The sequence below is a fragment of the Quercus suber genome, unplaced genomic scaffold (genome assembly GCF_002906115.3).
Source record: "Quercus suber isolate HL8 unplaced genomic scaffold, Cork oak 2.0 scaffold_68, whole genome shotgun sequence".
Lineage (NCBI taxonomy): Eukaryota > Viridiplantae > Streptophyta > Magnoliopsida > Fagales > Fagaceae > Quercus > Quercus suber.
The window spans coordinates 1,452,518-1,472,962 of record NW_027069533.1 but is presented as its reverse complement, the minus strand read 5'-3'; the positions used below and the strand labels follow the sequence as shown (position 1 = coordinate 1,472,962).

Genomic DNA, 20,445 nt, shown 5'->3' with positions numbered 1-20,445 from the left:
ATGGGGACAGCCCTCCCGCCCAATTTATAAATTTTTTATTTTTTTTATTTTTTTATTACGAGACTTGCTTGCTTTATACGTAATTGAGTTCCGTATTTCTTCTTCTTATTTTTTTTAATAACTTTTTCGGTTTATCAAATAAAATTTAGTATATTATTTAGTCCTAAAAATAGCAACAAATCGTTTTTTTTTTTTTTTTTAATGATACAAATTCAAGTTAGTTTATAATTAAGGTCTTTTTTTTCTTTTCTCAAAATTGATTTAATTACACATACATGCTTGAACGTAATATATATGTGTTTGCTATTTTGAATGAAAGGTGAGCAAAAATTTTGACATTTTTTAAAATATTACTAAAATTAAAATTAAGAAAAAAATTAATTCAATTTTTTAATAGATTTTTAGTATCATAAATTTTGTTTTGGATGTTTCATTTGATATAAAATTGAATAATTCATGTGTTATTGAGTAATTGGAAAATTTTAAAGCTCAAATAAAATTATAGAATATTTCTTGATTCAATTTCATACTTTCGATTTTTTTAACATCATAAATGTTTTTTTGAGAGACAATTTTTTTTTTATATATAAAATTGAATAAATCATAAACGTTTTTTAGATACTATATTTTTTTTAAAATTGAATAATATATTACTGAGTAAATGAAATATTTATAAGCTATCAATTTAAATTGAGCATGTATATGATATATGTAACATATTTTATGCTTTATTCACGTGTTATGATAACTTTATTGAAAATTAAAATCAACCTCTAAATATTAATTTTAATTTGAAACAATAACTTCATTTACCAATCAGTTTTAACAGTTTTTTTTTAAACACAAATTTTTAGAACTTTCACTTCTTATTTTATTTTATATATATACACAATTATACTTGCACCAATTTTTAGTAAATAAATAAGTGGTAAAAAGCTGCTTTCAAACCATATCAAGGCTTCGTTTGAGAGTTTATAAGGAAATGAAATGGAATGATAAAAAAGAATGGAAAAGAATGGAATGAAATGTATTTAAACGGAATATAATAGAATAGAATTAAGTAATCTTATTTGAATATTTTAAAATAATTAATGGAAATGAATGCAATTAAATGTAATGTAAGTATTCTTATTTGGAAGTAATATAGAGGAAAATAAATAAATAATTTTATGACAATATTACCATTAGACCCCTATTTTAAAATCAAAAGCTGAATATTAAAAGTATTTTGAGAGTTTTAGTAAAAAAGTCATTAAATCTAATTCTATTCCTTCCAATTCCTCCCAATTTCGAGAGAAGTAAAAATTTAAAGTTTTAATGGAATAGAGAGGAATTAATACTCCTTTTTAGTCATTCATTCTCTCCTATTTAAACTCCAATAAAAAAATTAAAAAAATAAATAAATTTTTTATTTTTCCATTAAAACCCTCAAACAAGAGATGTGAAGAATGTTAAAAATTATTCTCTTTATTTCTTTCTATTCCATTCTTCCTCCCAAACGAAAGCGAAGAAAACCAGCACTTACTAGATATTTATATAATATATATATATATATATATATATATATCAACGTTTCCCGTGGTTGTTATTCCAAATAACTTGAGTACACCTTTCGACTTTTCCAAAGACAAACAATTTTCCAGTTGGGCAATGTACAATTTCTAGTGTTTTTCTACAGAAAAGCAAAGCAGTGTGTAAATAAACTAGCAAAGAAGGCAACGAAATTATTTCTTCCCAATACAGGAAATATGCTTGTTTGACAACAATGGATTTTGTGTTAAAAGGCAGAAATGATACAAGATATCCAAGAAATTAGTATTAAAAAATTGTGGTCAATCATAAGTTTAGGCCAATATTAACAATGTGGTCATATTTCCCAATCTTGTCAAACTGAGGCATTTTCTTGCCCCATCCATATAGAAGATCATAATATGTTGGCCATTATTGACAACTTCCTGGAGATCGTGTGTAACTATTAAGATATAAATTAGAAAAAAATACTCAGGTAAATCAGCAAAATTGAAACAATTGGATTGATTGACAAATATTTACATGAAGTAAACGTGTGAGATGGAGCACCAATTTCAGCCATTACTAACTGCAACACCAGAATCCCCGTAGTGTATGATGGACCCTGTACTTGCCGGAGAGTCATGCACCAAATCGCCCATGAAATAGTTCTCTCCAGCAGTGCCATTGACACCAGTAACAACTAATTGCTGGCAAATAACCTCATTTTCATAGTCTATTTCCAGCACCCTTCAGAGATTTACACCTAATCTAAAAAGAGCCGGCAATTAAAAAGGGTTTCTCACAAAAACCGGTTTCATGAGCTGAAATCTGTGGAGGTTGTTGTCCTCAATGCAATGTGCTGTCCATAAGCATCTTAGCGGCAATTCTGAATATTCAGTCATCATGCTGTCAACTGCCTTTGCATCATGACCATTATCAGAATCATCTGAAATGTTATCCTGAACACCATCATCTTGGACATCATTATCCGCGGAGAGTAGGTTTTCATCCATGCTGTCATTCCCACTTTTCAATTCCATTCCTTCATTCTCCTCGATGACACCAGAAATTTCAATCATATCAACCACTTGTGACTCAACGGGCAAGGATATAGCTGAGGAGGTCTTGGTTTCAGAATCAGGAGTATTGGAAACTGTAGGCTCACGATCATTCTCTGCAAGACCATCTTGATGGGTCACTGTGCATTGCTCCAGAAACTCCCTAGCTGATGGAGGAAAATCAATAGATAGTGGCTCCACATCCATCATATTTTCATCGCAATCTTTATCTTGAAACTCATTTACATCACTGGAATCAACTTTGGATGGGAGATGCTTCTTGTATTGTCCAAACCTCTGTTTCCATTCTCGGAAAAGACATTGCTTGCAACAACCTCATCAACAGAATTTAGTCTAGGCGAGGATATAATATGGACAATGGCTCAACATCCATCTCGGCACAACGAATTTCTTCTCCAACATTCTCACCAGAGATGCAATTTCCACTAGTAGCCAAATCATTCAGTTCATCACACACATCACTGCTAATAACGCAAGGAGCATCATTTACAGCCCCACAATTCTCATCATGAGCTGATACATCCTCATTCATACAGTTACTTTCATTTACTAATTCTGTATCTTGGTTAGTAAGAACCATCTCAACAGTTTCTTGCTCGATGTTATCTACAGTTTGACTCTGAATAGGATCTAAAGCAGTCTGACTGCTATCTAAATCAACAAGTACATTTAACTGCTTCTGTACACAAACTGCTAAAGAAATAACATGATCACAAATCAAAGAATCATGGGTTGGGCAGTGTAGCATGTCAATCAATGCCTCGTGGTACTGGAATATGCTGATAGATGGCATAGTAGACCCTAGTTTACGGCAAAGATTAGTAACTTTGAACATATGCTCACACATATTGCCCATTTCTGCCAAGTGCAATTGCAAATACCAAACTGTGAACCAGGATTCCAGACAACATATACTTTATACTTAACAAGCTGGTCGGCAACTTTTGCACATCCACCTTGTATGACAACATCAGAGTCTGGAATCTTCAATGCTTTGTGCCAAGATGTTAAGCCACTCATCCACTCATCTTTCCAATATCGTGCAAAATCATCCTTCCCCGAGTACTCATTAAGCCAGAAGTAAGAATGCACTTTTGTAAACTTATCAACCAACCAATCAGCATGTTGATAAACACCAGGGTCCTTCTCATTCAACAACCTAAGCTTCATCTGGCTGTGGTAAAACTCCACTGCTGCACATGTCTCCTGGCTGGCAAGTGGAAGAGATTTTAGTGCCACAATCCATGCTTCTGAGTCAGAACAAAGTCTCAAGTCAGCAATTTCTTAATAAAAGAAAACAGACTCACATAGAAAAGCCAATGGACTCCATACTATTTTAGAGCGAGACTTCATATCTTTCACCTTATACGATAAAGTTGATCTTTAATAATTAAGATTACTAATTCATCGGGTGACCAAATCTTAGGAACTCCAAACCAAGTACAGACATACATAAATGCATACCTACACATACACACTCATACATAAAACAAATCTTGATCAATAATTGGAGGTTAGTGGTCCATTCCAAGAAATGGTCACCCCTTCAACAGTGTGAATTAGTATTTTGGCAGTGAGTGTGGAAGACTGCAAAACGATATATTTTTTCACTTCCCTCACACAAGGGAAAGAATTCCTCCATTTAGAAAAGACAATGACCAACCTATTCTAGGATACCATATCGCCTTAAAGTAATCCATAAAATCTGACTCATCAATAAAATCTTCCAATAAATCCTCAAACAAATTAACGGTACCTTGTCCTCGGCAGATGTTATCCACTGCCTGCTCAAGCCGTCTTGCATCTTAGTTTCCAAACATTTCTTTACTAAGTTTTTATGCCAAGCATGACGGACCCGCCAGAAGCATATCAGTACACAGCAATCAAACACATCCCTGAGAAAAATGCATAAAGCATATATAAATTCAACAATTCAAGCATGTACAATTCATTAAGAATATAGAAGAAATCACAGCCACCACGATAAAAGGTCTGGCTCCACTACAGTAAATTTTCAGCATGCTTATTAATCCAGGCTACGCAAGTCAAACTCATATATTGGACTAGAACCCCCAAAAATTATTGTTAATTTGACCTTTCAGCTTGATCAATGCAGTTTGTCATATGCAACTTTATATGAAATATAATAGTTCCAATGGTTAGAAACACATTACTAAAGCTACTTTTGAGCCATAGGATACAATAAGAGATGGAGCATCAACAAGATGGTCTGAATCAATAAGCATGTACATCCTATATTTAGGAGCTTTGAAATGGGAATGTTAAGGGTTGGTCACTGATTTTGATTTTGTGTACCAAAATCCTACCTATATTTATGATAAAACCCAAGCAAGTGCTTTATAAACATGCGAATCAAGTTATTGTGTAACCAGCTTCCCATTGATGCAGGACAATGAACTCTCAAAAGGGGACTTGGTGCATTAGGAAACAAAAGAACAAAAGGATAGGTAGGACCCTAGGAATCACCGCATAGGGTTTGCTTGAAATCACCATTAAGTGATGAAAGTAGAAAATAGAAAAGTATGAATCAACAAACTGCTGATAGAGTAGGCAACTATCGTTTTGAGACAGCTTTTTGGTGGCTAGCAGTAATTAGACTAACTGCTGATGGAGGCTGACTTTTGTGATGGAGATAATTGATGATGTATGACTTAGAGTAGGCTTGACCCAATTCTTTTGTATCTAATAGTGGTTATGCATTTATTTCCTTTTGGGACAAGTTGATGATATGTAATTATTTATTTATACGTCCATTCTTTTGTGACCAATGGTCATTGCATTTATTGCATAGAGCTTTGACTTACTTTAGGAGTATATTTAATGGAATTATTATGATAATTCTTGATGTTAGTACTTGATATGATTTTATTTGGATTGAATTGCCAAAATGAACAAAATCTACAGATACCTTTAAGATGTTTTTCTCATGCTTTAGACCCTTTCGGGTTCGGGGCGTGACAAAAATTATAAAAACATCAACAAAAATTTCAACAAATCCCAAATCAGCAAATATTATCCCCCAGAAAGAAAAATCCTTTCTAAATCAAATCTCTTGTAAATTCAAATATCACCCATTTACTTAATAAAAATTAAAAAATTAAAAAAAAAAAAAAACCCAAATCTATTTAGAACTAAAATGTATATCCCCTATGCCACTAGCACTGTCTCTAACCTGGAATTGTTCATTTGCCTCCACAACTCGCCAGTTTTCCACCCCTAAGCATTGCCTAAGCCGAAGCCAAACTCCACTTAGGCTCTAAGATCCAACCTTACTTTACAAACTGCAGAACTATCTCTTCCTCGAGAAATTATAAGGTCCTCATGGTGAACAAGGGACGTAGTCCACCATTTCACTAAAAGACTCTTACTTGTTTAAAATTGTTAAGCTAGAAATTTTTTTTAAACAGAAACTAATTACTAACTCAACAATTTTAAACAAGTGGGAGTTTTTTAGTGAAATGGTGGACAAGTAACGTGGTCCACCAGAGGATGATATAATCTCTCCTCTTTCTCTGTGTTTATGTTTGAGATATATGGGTGTTAGTCTAAAAAATAGTCTATTAGTTTATGTTTTTGACTTTTGAATCTTCTACAACTTTCTATTCTTATCAAAAAAAAAAAAAAAAAAAAAAAACTGCTTTCTATTAGTTTTGTTGTGGTTTATAGCTTGCACATATTATAATATTATTTTATTTTATTTAATTTTAGTTTTAGTTTTTATAAATGATAATAGTACCATCTACATAATACAATTTTGATAGCCGTGTATAGGTTTTTAAATCTTCCACCATTGTTATATTATTTTAATTTATATTTAGTTTAGAAAGTGGTTTGAGTAATCAAAGTAAGTTATTATTTTTGTTAAATTAAAAAAAGGTCATTATTGTTAATTGTTGTTTAAGATATATTATATTTGAGATAGTAATATGTGTATTTATTTATATATAATTTTAGTAATATGAAAGAAGGTAGGGTATTAACCTTTTGTTTTTATTTTAAATACTTACGAAAGTGGTGTCATGACTTTTGATTAAACTATTTCATTTCATTCCTATGAGACGCTCTAAAATTCTATGGATCAATGGTGTGGTAATTATGAAATTAAGACTTCTTACTTATTTTAGCCATCAATTTTTTTTTTTTTTTTTTGGTTAGGTTAGTTTGGCCCCCCTAAAACAATTTCTGGCTCCGCTACTGATCTAGGCGTATATTGTTTCTTCGGTTCCACACTACCCAAATGACCATTGAGAAGAGAGTGAGGTCCCAATTTTCAACCAATATGCAGCCAAGTAAATCAATAAGGTTGTCACACTGTTTCAGCCTACTATGATTCCATAGGGGGACTCTTGCCATAGTTACAAAGAATATTTATTTGTTTCAATCTAATTTTATTTATTATTGAATCCAATCTTCTACCAAAAAAAAAAAAAAAGAAAAAAAGAATCCAATCTCATTTATATATGATATGAATATCCTCAATATTTGGTCTACATCATTTACTCAAATTAGACAAGCTAGACAGCATATATTCAAGAAAACAGTAGTCCATAGAGTGCCATTAGAATATCACTTCACCTAATTCTTCTTACCTGCAATTCTCCTGGAGTCTCAACTACAATTGCAGTATATGTAGCGTCTAAGATGCAATTTCTTCTTTGCTAAAGCAAGATCACTATAAGGAAATGGAATCCTCTGTTGTTCCTGTCAATGATAAAGCTAAATATCAACTCAAACCATATTGAAGAAACCACTATGTATGCATATGGTCCATATTACAACATTGTTAGTCCCATAAAAATGATGAAAATGTTGATTCTTAACCAGTACTTGAAAGCTTAAAGGATTATAAATAGATTGGCACTATGTAGTTTCTGGCAGCACAATTAACCTCCTCGCCCCATAATCATATTCTCATCCCAGTCCCTTGTGGAAAAAACAACATCACCACTGCTTTACAGGTTATACTTTGACAATGTGAAATGAAGAATAAACAAGAGGCCAAGTATAAAGTCATATTGATTTCTTTTCCCCATGCTGAACATCTTATCAGCTAAGGAATTTGATGGAGAATTGGGTACCAAGAGGTATGAGTAGGTTAAAGAACTAATGATGTCTAAGGATATTTATGCCAAGCAAGAGTGCGTATAGGGGGGTCTAAGTTGAAAGGACAACATAATTGGATTATTTTCTCCAGGTTTGTACCCAATTGAATTTCAAGGACTATCACTAATAATCAATATATTGATTTGAAAGGAATCGTAGAAATGAATTTTAAGAGCCACCTGTATTGACTTGATGTTCATCTGGGTGTGCAGAATAATTTCTCTGTTTGTCTATTTCCTACTATTCTATAACCCATTGAATGGGTTGAGACTTTAATAGTTCAATACGGTCAAGTTGGTTGTTCCTAACCATAGTCCGTAGTACTATGCCGTCAATGAGTTGAATTGGAAGGACAGGTTTAACTGGATTTCCATAGTTGATTATACAAAATTCCTTTCACAGACAGGTGAAGGTGTTTTTCTACTTACCCATTATTTCCATATAGGTTTGCTTTGAAAGTCCATATGGAACTCGATCAAATTAAAGGTCTCACAAACCATTGTATTAAGCTAGCACAGTGCAGATCAGGTATTAGATGGAACTATCCAATTTAGAAGCTAGGCTTGAAAAGTTCATGTGATCTCAATGTTCATTTGAACTGATCATAGCTTGTTTATTCTTCATTAATTCTTTTTTTGATAGATGTTTATTCTTCATTAATTCTTTAACCTACTCATACCTCTTGGTACCCAATTCTCCATCAAATTCCTTAGCTGATAAGATGTTCAGCATGGGGAAAAGAAATCAATATCTGACTTTATACTTGGCCTCTTGTTTATTCTTGAGTCTGAGTTACAGGTTACAATATTGTTATATACCAGCCATTTGGATCATGTCATCTGTGTATAAAGTTGAAATATTAGTTTTCAATCTAAAGTATATCTGAACTAAAGCATAACTTATCTTATATTCTTGTGTAAAACACCATAGTGTTCAATTAAGCAACGGAGCATGCAGTCAACTACTCAAAAGATAATTAAAAGAAAACCACAAAGAAAAAACAAGTCATCAACCAACAAAATGCAAAATACAACAATTATAGAAAACCACCACATCTTCACTGCAAAATCCTAGAAGATCAAGAATCAATGAGACATAAATCTTTACTAACACAGAATAATCAATTTCCAGGTAGTAAAGGATGCTTACAATAACCATTATGCTAAACAGAATCAATATTGATTATATGTATAGCATACAAGTAAAACTGTTGCACTTAAGATTAGTTAAACCAGAAACCATTGAAAAATGAAAATCACAATAACTATTTATCTTATTAACATTCACGTTATCATGGATTTTTATTTATTTATTTATTTTTACTTTGTAAACGTTGTGATTAGGATTTGACTTAATTAGTTTGAACACATGGAATTTTATTTCATTTTAGTTTTTGGACAGGTAAAAACGTGGCATTTTATTATTGAGTGAAAGGACCATTAGGCATTGCTGAACTGGTCCTCCTAGATGACTGAATAATTTCTCCCCTATAAGCCAATATGATCCATGGAATAATTTTCTACCAAATGTTTATTAAATCATATAGTTATTAATATACAGTTTAGAATGTGAGTGGTCAACTTAGCAACCAACCCGATTGTTAGGACATCAACTAGAGGATCATCAACAATGAACCCAGCCAATTTCCAAGTAGGATCTTTTGTGCATACTCTATTGTAAAGAGCCCTCATCCATCTATGCACATCTGAACTTGCAAACCTTGGTGCAATAATCCAAGCTACAGGGATTGCCTTCTTATCTGAGTTGAATACAACAAGACTGTGAATCAGATACTAGATGAATTTGCAAAAAGCGCACACTTAGTTTCTAAGGACACTAAGGACTTAGGCTACATAAAATTATAAAATAAAATAATGAAATAAATAAAATAAAATCAGACCTTCAATTTGTTTGTTCTGAACCTTGAATCATAAACCAGAAGGCTGCAATTTCCAAACTGAATCATTTGCTGTAACTGCCACTCTGTTTGAATGCCCAAAGTGAAAGGTTCTCAATCAGAGAAATCTTCATAAAAGAAAATATGATTCTGATGGCTTGCAACCCACATGCCAAAGCTGACTGCATCATCTGCATCAAGTTCATATGTAGAATGTTGGATGCTCCTCTCCTGTCTTCGAACATACCAGTGGCTTAACTGGTCGTCAAGGTTACTTGGCCCACCTTGTCTTACTACTGATTCACTGTGTCTTTGCATTATTGTCTCCACAGAAACCCCAACATGTAGTAGAGATAAGACCTGCAGACGGAGATCCTCTGATATGTATGGAGCAAACATAACACGTGTTCTAGCAGCCTTAGTATCCTGTGGACCATGGCATGGCAACCCCTTCTTATCTAGATGCTTATCTTCAGTATATATGATTAGTGCTACTGATGGTTCAGCAATTAAGCGCTTCACGATAAAGAGGCACGTGCACCCTCTCTTAGTATTTGGTCGGCCAGCATTTTTCTTCTTTGGGACATAAGTTGTCCTACTAAGGTCGTACAATGCCACCCTTACGGCGGTCATCAGGACCAAAGGAACACCAATACCTTCACAATCAACAAGCTATGTGAAAACTCATGATGTACTAGTTACCAGGAACTCCTCTAAAGGAACAAGTTTGAACTTAAAGAATATATTCAAGAATGCCATCAACCTTTGGCTTGCACGTCATCTCTGGATGTCGTTGTCTCCTTGCTTCTACATGAAATCTTGATGGACAGCCTTTATTTTCTGATTCACCCTTTACAAAATCATTCACTCTAGGATAGAGCAACTCTATCGATTTTGTCACGCCAACCTTCCACCTTTGACCACACAAGGTCAGCAGCAGAAAATTCTAAGGTTGGAGGATTTTGTACAGGAAGGGATAGAATCTCGTCCCACCTGGCCATCTGCAACATACACGGACAAAAATAAAAAGGCAATAATATCAAATCAACCAACTAGGTCTATTTGCTTCTGTTCTTTCAAACAAAATTTTTTCAAAGAACAGCTATTTAAAACCTCACTATTTTCTAAATACAACTGTTTCAAACACCATTTTTCAAAAGGGTACTTAAAAAAAAAATTGTACCAAGCTGGCACTTAATTAGCCAAAGATTAATTTTTTTTTAAACTCACATTTTTCTGGGTACACCTTTTTCAAATATGACTTTTGCAAAAAGCTACAAAATAAGTTGTACCAAACTAACACTAATAAGCACAAGATTAATCTTTTTAAAACCTCTGTTATTTTTTTTTTTTTTTTTAGGTACACCTTTTTCAAACAAGTAATACTTAAGTACAGTTCTTTACGTGCAATATATTAGAATCCCAATTAAAATCAAACACACGGTTGCCCTAGACTAATGAATTCAATAAATTTGGTAAAGTACCACTTTTGCAACCAAAAAAAAAACTGAGAAATAAGTTGTACCAAAGAGACACTTACAGGAAGATATTGCTAAACCATATATAAAATAAACCCAAATTGAAAGAGAACTAAACTAACATAAACACACATATCATAACATCCAAAGAAGCAAAAACAGAAGCGCAAGACATGTATGATAATGAATCCTTGAACAATTTTAGTAAGAGGTGGCACAACACAAGCAAATGGCAATTACCCAATTCAAACATAAATATCAACAAATACACTTAGAACACATGCACAAAACAGAGCATCATACCCCATCATCAATCACCCAAAATTTCACACACATTTCATCATGGCACATAATAAAAACAATCCAATTTTGGGTAAAGGAAAACCGAAAGAGAAAAAGGGTACCTTGGATTTTGCTTGTTGGAACCGAGGACGACCGGTGAAGAAGAAGTGGTGGGTTTGGTTTGGTTTGGTCCTTCTCTGGGGGTTTAGGATTAGGGTTTAAGCTGGGTGGGAGGTGTGGTACTGTGGTTTTGTTATGTATATCCTTTTAAAATTTAGCCACCTATCTCACTCACTAATAACTCAAATAACGGTGTTAACAAACACCGTCTTCTTTCTTTTTTCACTTTTGTTTTCAGTTTCTATTCGTGAGACAATGAACAATTTCACGACAACCAATGAACAATTTCATATGTTTGGAACCCAAAAACCCCATGTTTAGAACCCAATCCCCAAACCCACATAAAATCAAAAACGAGGAGAGGAGAAAACATAAACCAAAGGAAACTAAAGAACAAACAGAGGAGGAGGATCGGGTGTGCTTTGCTGCCTACGATGGTGGCAGAGCTCATGAGGTTTCAGGCTTTCAGGCCTGGGCTAGACTTCACTGAGAAGAGAGAACCCAAAAGAGACACCATGAGAAGTGGCTAACGATGGCTTGCTGTGGCTGCCCCTTGACAGCAGCCATGGAGATCCGGTGGTGGAGAGAGAGAGAGAGATCTTCCAGAGTTTGAGATGTGAGTGAGATATTGGAGGGATATGGTTAACAAATTAGGAGAAATAGAAGGTGTTAGCACCGTTAGCTAAGTTTTTTTTAACATAAGATGGCTAGGTTCCAGTTGGTTTAGTCAGTAAATACTTTTATTTTTTTAGAGTATTTACATTAAAAATGTGAAAAATACTAAAAAATCATTTTAGTACCAAACCACCAAAAAAAACTCTCTACATCAATGTTACTAAACCTAAAATTTTTTACAAACTTGCTAGTAGTAGCAAGTTGCTATGTTTTTTAATTAATTTGTTTCTTTCTCTCTGACATGTGTCTCACTTCTCTCATTTCTCTACAAAATTACTTCTCTCTCTCTCTTGTGCCTTGGTTCGGCGATTCGTGAGTCTGATTTGGTGGGTCTCAGTTGTTTTTGTCTTGGTGGTGTTTCTTAGCGATGGTGGGTTGTTGGGTTGCTCAATGGGTCTCAGTGGTGCTGTGGTTGGTTGTGTCATGGGTTGTGCTGTGGGTTGTGTTGTGGGTTGAGGCCGGCTGGTTAAGGTTGGTTATGGCAGTGGGTTGAGGTTGTTGGTTGGGGGTTTGTGGTGGCTTGGGTGGTGAGGGTGAGTGGGTGATAAGAATAAAAAAGAATTATAAATCATAAATAAATAATATTTTAATGAAGTGTTAAAACAAATAAAACCTTTGACGTTAGGTTATTATAAAGTGGAGTATTAAAATAGATAAAGTAGCGTTTTGAGATGCTAAAAACTATATTTTTTAGCATTCGTGATGTGAATGCTCTAAATAAGAGATCTGTAGTTCAATCTCTGTCTACATCAAAAACCGATTGGTGTCTTCATTTAATGATAAAAAGCTATCATCATATAACAAAATTTTAACCATATCTAATTTTTACCCTTTATATATATATTTAAGTGTAATGTTAACATAAGAATTGAGTTGAAAAATGCTAAAAAATTAATTAAAATATATCATTGTCCCTAAAATTAACCCATAATCAATATTAGTTCCTGCAATTTAAAGTCGTGGCTTTTTTAGTGCCTAACAAACCTAAATAAAGGGAACATTTTTTTAAGACCTAGAATACTTTCTCCTTTTTTTTCTTTTTTTGTATTTTTGAAAAGAAAGACCGTGCATATTATTAATAAAGGTGGATGTTGAAATTAGCTTGAAGAACATAAATAATGTCAAATGGAATATCTTCCATCCACACAACCATATAGGAAGAACAAAGAGCTCTTCATGCAAGTGAATGTGAATGTGCTTCAGTATTACAAAGCCTGCTTACACGAGAAAAATTAAAATCAATGAAAGATTAGGAGGCAATGTGTTGCACATCAATGGCTATGTGATCAAACTGTGCTAGCGATCTACAGCCACTTCATAGGGTGTTCAATGTTGATGAGAATCAGGGAGTCCCCTTCCAATATAATCCGATCCAAATCAAGTTCTGCAGCAAATTCGACTGCCCTTTATAGTGGGCTTTTTGTGTTACACTGGGGTTGCATCCTACGATACTGTTGTTGTACTGGGCTAGGTTGCCTCCTGCGGTACTAGGCCCAAATGTTCTGAGTAAGGGAGTTGAGACCGGTCCAACTGGAACTCAACTTGGGCCGGCTTGTGTGCAAACTATGTCTCGTCTGCCAGTAGCATGCTTACGGTAGGCAGAGCTATTCTGAGTGAGTCATAGCAAGCAGACATGATAATAAAACAAAAAAGAAGAATACTTCGGCTTCTTAATTAAAGTGAACAGTTAATCCTTACTTAAGGATGATAATCACAATGACAATAATTAAATAATGTAAGTGAATAAGTGGTCAACATATGGGTCAATCAAAAAAGAAATAAATCAGAGTAAGTCTAGTCCGCAGGACAAAAAACCAGAGAGGGGAGAACGCTCCTTCTCAACGCAATTAATCTCCCAGGAAAATCCTGCCACGGAAATTAATCACTTTGAGGGAAACAGATCTGAGTGGTTGGTGCCCGGAGGAACCCTTTTGCTTTTGGCAGAGAGCAGGATTTAGAGAGGGAGAGAGGGAAACAACCTATTGGTGCATGTCTGCCGAACTAACTCTCTGTTTTTCTTTTTCTTTCTTTCTTTGTTTCAGTTTTCCTTTTATCTTTTATTTCTTTTCTATTTCCTTGTTTTCTATTTCATGATTCCTCTCGGATAGTTGTTACTGTGATTTTCGTGTCCTTCGTCCCCCTCTTTTGCACAACAAAAGCCTTTTTTTATAGTGTCGTCGTGGCCAGATTTTACTGTTTTAGCCCTTAACCACTTTTTTCTAGTCTGGGTGTACTTGCCAACCACCACTGGACCGTCTATGTGCCACTCCCCATCTCCAGATAAAGAGGACTACTTTGTTTGTTAGTTTGCCGTGGCACCCTTTCCTGCCACGGTGTGGGTGCTCTCTCTCCCTATCCCTCATGGCATGTACTTAGTGGTTCCAACTCAGTCTTGCTTCTTTTGGGAGGTATGTCATCCCAACAGGACGTATTCCCAAAAAGAGCTTGAGCAGGAACCCCAAAATAGGTTTTCCCCTCTCCCCACCGCCAAACCATGCTCTCTTACCTTTGACCCATGACCTCACCATGTCCCATATTGGCTTGGTACAGGCTGGTGATGTTTGGGCCTTGCGTGTGCTTTCTTTCCATATATGTCCAAAATCTGCTTGCCGTCCACGTGGTCTGGAGGCTTGCCTGCACAGTCTGCAGTCGGTTCTTAACCTTTTATGTGAGCTACTTTTTGATTTCTCGCTTCTCTTAGGGGCTGGGCTTCATTTGATGCTAAGCTTTATATTTCTTTCAGCCCATTTCTTAATTGCCCTCATTTCCTGCCATATCACTCTGTCATTCCTACTGTAATGACTAACTCCTGCTAGGCCTTTTTAGGCCTGCCGTTTATTCTTTCCCCCAGTGGCTTAGCATGGCCACTAGTGTTCCTACTCATGGGCTCATATGTCCCTTTTATTCTTTCTCTTGGGCATCCTTAGCCCATTTGCTTTCTTTGGGCTTCCTTGCCCCTTTTACTAACTCTGCATTCTCATGGACTTTTACTAACTTCATTGGGCTTCCTTAGCCCAATTACCTTATTCTCATCCTTAGGGCTCATGAGCTTACCATTAACCCCTTACTTTCTTTATTTGCATTACCTTGAGTCTGCAGTGGTCTATTCTCACTTTTCCATATCATATACCTCCCATGGGCATGTGATCTATTATTTCTGCCACTTAGGTTTAATGGTTTTGCTCTATGTTTGCCAACCCTTTGTTGCCCGTGTTGCTAGGTTGGGCTTTCTTTTTTCTACTTGGATTTCCAAAAATGACCTTCAACACCCTTCTACCTGCAAGTGCTTCCACCTTTACAACCGTGAATGGCAAAGGAACTTTTTGGGAGAGAGATGCCATCACCAAGCCTTGCCCATTTCTTATCACTGCCCTGATTCCTGCACAGCTTTCTTTAGCGAAAAGGGCGCCATTAGAATTAATTTTATACCATCAAGCGTTTGAGGTCGCCAATAAATTGTTAGGGGGATCCACTGTGGAGCTGGGTTTGCTTGTAATGCCAAGAACTCCTGAAACCAATCCTTGGCTTGTTGAAGAAGCTGTCTCAGTGTAATAGTTTGTTTATCTAGGCGTATATTGTTTCTTTGATTCCACACTGCCCAGATGACCATTGAGAAGAGAGTGGGGTCCCGATTTTCAATCAATATGCAGCCAAGTAAATCAATAAAGTTATCACACTGTTTCAGCCTACTCTGATTCCATAGGAGGACTTCTTGCCATAATTCAGCAAGTTTCGGACAGAGGTACTGGGCATGATGAACATCTTCCGTCTTTGCATAGATCACATCCGTCACCCGTGATAACCCGCCATTTCACCAGATTCATCTTTGTTGGAAGGGAGTTTTGGCATGCTCTCCAAACCAGATTTTTGACTTTGGCAAGTACTTTCAGTTGCCATATAGCCTGCCACAATGGTTTTAATGAATCAGAACTTGAGGGACCCGGTTGTTGCCTGTGAATTTCTGCCAATAAAAATTGGTATCCAAACTTCATGGTATACTCCCCATCTGCATTAAAAGGCTAGATTAAGATGTCACTCTATTGAGTGCGACAAACAGGTATTTTTCTCACCTCAGCTGTTTCAAAATCTAGTAGGCATTGGTCAAGCAACTCGTCCTTCCGTACCCCACTTTCCTGGTATTTAAACTGGCATACCTTCATTCCTATGTCCATATTTTGGATTGGTGATACAATCTTTGGCCTATGCTTGACAAGAATCAAATTATCTCCCCAAAAACTGATTGCTCTTCCATCTCCAATTCTCCAAAGCCCACCTTTTCTAATAACATCTCTCCCTTTCATAATACTTTTCCAAGCATGTGAAGAAAAGCTTGGAGTCTTCGCTTCCATAATAGAGCAATCTAGAAAAAAATCGGTTTTAGTCCCTATAAGATGATGGCACATAGTTCCTCAAATTTAAAGCAATCAATTTCAGTGCCTTAAATGCTAGAGTCAAAATCAAAATTGATGTGCCATCATCTTATAGGGACTAAAAATCACTTATAGGCACCACCACATACCTTTGGCTAGAGTCAAAATCAAAATTGATGTGCCATCATCTTATAGGGACTAAAAATCACTTATAGGCACCACCACATACCTTTGGTGCAAGGGAGTCAATACCGTATCGGAGGCTGTACCGGTTTGCCCAGCGGTACGGTATATTTCGGATACCGGTCAATACCGGTGTACTGTTTCGGGTTTATCGCTATTTTTTATATTTATAAATAAATATATATATGTATGTGTGTATATATATTATAATAAATATAAAAGTTTACCATAAAACATTTCCTCAATTCAAAACTAATTATTCATAATTTTAGACTTTAGTATCAATTAAAAGAAAAAAAAAACACACACAATATAAAAAATAGAAAGCTTAAAAGTTACCATTGCATACTAAGAAAACAAATAATACTAATAAGTTAATGCAAACACCTCATTCTTTTTGAATTTATCTCTATTATAATAGCATGAACTACTTTTTTTTTAAGACAGCAATACATTAAGTATATAATAATTATTTTAATTTTAAAATTACTAAGTAATTAATTTTTTTATTTTATTTAATGTAATGTCCTTATAATTCCTATATTATTATAACATTACTATTATTATTTCTATCTCAAGTTTAACCAATCAACATAAAATAAAGAATAAAGAAATAATTATTCTATGTATGTTTAGATTTAATATTTCTTATTGTCCTGTGAAGTTATAATATGAAAAAAAAACATTTGAAAGATAGATTTCTATATTTAATGGGAATCATTTTTTTTTTTTCTATTTATACTAATTTAATATATTTATTTATATTTAAATAATTATTAATTATTATATGACGTCTTTACGGTTCGACCTCGTTTGACCTAAAACCTTAATCTCTTTCTTTAATAGTTCATTAACAGTTAATCTGAAAACTATACTTAAATGTTTCAATGAGAGTCCATTTTTTGTCACATGATAAATTGCCTTTATACTAATTTAATATATTTATTTATATTTAATAATTATTAAATTAATTATGATTATCATTACGGTTTGACCTCGGTTGACCTAAAAAACTTGAAATCTCTTTCTTTTACAGTTCTTAAACAGTCTGGATCTGAAAATCATACTTAAATTTTTAAATGAGAGTCCATTTTTTTGTCACACATAACAAAATCGCCTCAACGCGACAATCACATCAACCTAAATTGTTTGAGTTGAAATACCTCAAATCCAACCAAACTTGACATATCTATATAGTGATAGTATATTATTCATTTTTTCTTCATACAACATTTTAGAAAATTTAGCGTATTTTCTATATTTCAGAGTTACTGGAGTATTTCAGGATTTTTGAGGTTTTGGTAGGTATTTGGTCATTTTTGATGGGTTGGAGATATTTTGGTCAATTTGGAGATTCTAAGCATATATTTTGATCATTTTTTTAATACTTTAGGGGTAATTTGGTCAATTTAGGGGGAGGGGGAGGGGGGTGGGGGGATTGTTTCTTATGTATTTTGTCATTTTGGAGGTTTTGATGCTATTCTTGGTAATTTTGGAAGTTTAGAGGGCATGTTAGTTATTTTTTAGATTTATAGGTGGCATTTTTGGAAGTTTTGGGGTATTTTATTTAGTCATTTGGAGAGTTTGGATGCGATTTTATCGTTTTTGTTATTTTTGGGGTTTTCATTTTAATATAATTTTTGAGGGATATAAGAAGATTCAGGCCTGTTTGGTTGTGCATTTTAAACAACATTTTTTAGTTTTTAAACACATTTCACGCATTTCAACACACTTTTTCACTCACACGTATTCAAAAAAAACAATAAACAACAATTTTCAAACTACTTTACAAACACCCTCAGTCATCTTAAATTTTTAGGAATAATTTGGTTCTTTTGGAGGTTCGACGGCGATTTAGGTGATTTTGGAGTTAATATAGTATTTTGGTTACTTTAAAAATTTAAGGTATTTTTTTGTCATTTTAAAGACATTTACGTATTTTATTTTGGTTTTTTTTGGTGTTTTTATTATTGGTTAGTTTAGAAGATATTGCACGCATTTTGGTCATGTCGAGGTTTCAGTATCAGTTCAAAGCTATTTGATCATTTTTCAATGTTTTGAAGTCATTTTTTTGTTGGGAAAAATTTATATAAATGGGAATATTTTAGCAAATATAGCGAATGCCCAACCACATAAAAATACAAATTTTACGTGAAAACTCTTTCTGTTTTAAAGAAAAAATTACGAGATAAATTTCAAATAATTCATTTATGTTAATAGAGACTACACACAGATAGAAAAAAAACTCTTTTTTTTTTCACTCACCTCTCTTTCCTTACTGTACATCTCTCACAATTTTCTCATACTCTATATTTTTCTCTCTGTTGATCAAGGTTTTTAAACCGGATTCGGACCGTACGATCCGACTGAGAAAACTTAAACGCTCATAATTACAGTCCATTTAACATAAAAAACTGCTCCATGCAAAAAAAAAAGGAACCTGTACGAACTGCGGTCGACGCTCGGTTCTGTGAACCGTGAGCGCTTCTGGCGGTTCAAATCAGTGCTATTTTTATTTAAAAAAAAAAATTACAGACTCACAGCAAAAATCACCATTGTTGAAGCTTCAACCGTAAATTCTGTCAAACGTTGAACTTGCTCAATGTTCTGGATATTTTGAGGCGAAAATTTCTTTTCAGCAATGAGAGCTTTTGTGAAATTTTTTTTGACAAAAAAAAAAGAAAAGAAGAGGGAGCAACCACTGCACGGTGACAATGTAATGCTCTGCAAGAGTTTAATTTTGACCAAATAAAAAAAACATGATTGTTTCCGTGAGTGAAACTGAGAAGGAGGCAGAGGAAGAGTTTTTTTATTTTTTTTTGACAAAAAAAAAAAAAAAAAAAGAAGAAGAAGAAGGGAGCACTGCACGGTGACTGTAATTGCTTTGCAAGAGTTTTTGACAGAGAAAAAAGAAAAGAAAAAACCATTTGTGAGTGAAACTGAGAAGGAGGGAAGAGTTTTTGTGAGGAAGAAAGAGTGAAGAGGGCTCATAAAAAATGAAAAAGTCAGAAAGATGGAGCACTGAAGAAACGTCAAACTTGTAGGCAACTCTCGGCTTGGGAAAGTAAAGAGCATGGAAGGTAAATTTTTAAATGGGTGGATGAGAAAAATTGAAGATATTAGTAAAAAAATAAAGAAAAAGAAAATAGATAAAGATGGTAGAATTATCCTTTCAAAAAAAAAAGATGTAGAAACAAATGGTAGAGGAGATAATCAATTAATCGGGGAAAAAAAAAAAAGGAAGAAAAAAAAAAGGAACAGAAAAGGAAAAATAGATTGTATTTAGGCAATTTGATAAAGTGAAGTACTACGTCTATAATATTTTTATAATAAATTATAGTGGTTAGTTTTATTGGTTCAAATTTAAATTTAGGATTGAAATTACTTTTTAAACTCAACAATAACACCAGTAACACCTGCTATTTAGATTTATTGTAAATATTGTAAATATTGTGGACATAACATTTCTTTTTCAAAAGTAAAAAATTTAAAAGAGAATGAAATGTCCACAATTTTTCATAACAATATTATAGTGGATGATATAATGAGTATAAAACTTTTATACTCATTATATCATCCACTATAAATATTGTTATATACTTATTTATTTGTTTATTATTAGGTTTGCTTAAGATTTAATATTTTTTTATGTCTTATGAAATTATGATATGAAAAATATTTTGAAGATAAATCTCATATTTATTTGGAGATTTTTTAGCTAATTT

General features: G+C 34.0%; 1 pseudogene; it reads right to left on the bottom strand.

Moving 5' to 3' along the window:
- Positions 1–2,010: 2,010 nt before the first annotated feature.
- Positions 2,011–16,516, bottom strand: LOC112039123 (uncharacterized; annotated as a pseudogene).
- Between the last annotated feature and the right edge of the window lie 3,929 nt (positions 16,517–20,445).